This window comes from Octodon degus, unplaced genomic scaffold (assembly GCF_000260255.1).
Source record: "Octodon degus isolate 3935 unplaced genomic scaffold, OctDeg1.0 scaffold01831, whole genome shotgun sequence".
Classification (NCBI taxonomy): Eukaryota; Metazoa; Chordata; class Mammalia; order Rodentia; family Octodontidae; genus Octodon; species Octodon degus.
Genome location: NW_004526407.1, coordinates 1 through 460, shown reverse-complemented (window position 1 = coordinate 460; position 460 = coordinate 1).

Sequence of the window (460 nt, the reverse complement as noted above, 5' to 3'; positions counted from 1 at the left end):
TTTGAGAATCTTTACTCTCACAGAATAGAAGACACAGACGAAATGGACAGATTCCTAGAAATGTACAAATTACCACAACTGAATCGAAAAGATATAACCACTCTCAGTAGCCCAATAACAGCCAATGAAATACGTGATGAAATTAAAATCCTACCGGCAAAGAAAAGTCCAGGTCCAGATGGATTCACAGTTGAATTCTACAAGATAGTGACAGAAGATATAGTCCCTATATTCCTCAAACTCTTCCGTGAAATTGCAAAGGAAGCAATCCTCCGAAAATCATTCCTGGAAGCAAGTATTATATTAATACAAAACCAGGGAAAGATGCAACTAAGAAAGAGAACTACAGGCCCATCTCCCTCATAAACATAGATGCCAAAATACTCAATAAAATCCTAGCAAATAGAATACAGCAAATCATCAAGAAGATCATACACCATGACCAGGTAGGATTCATCCC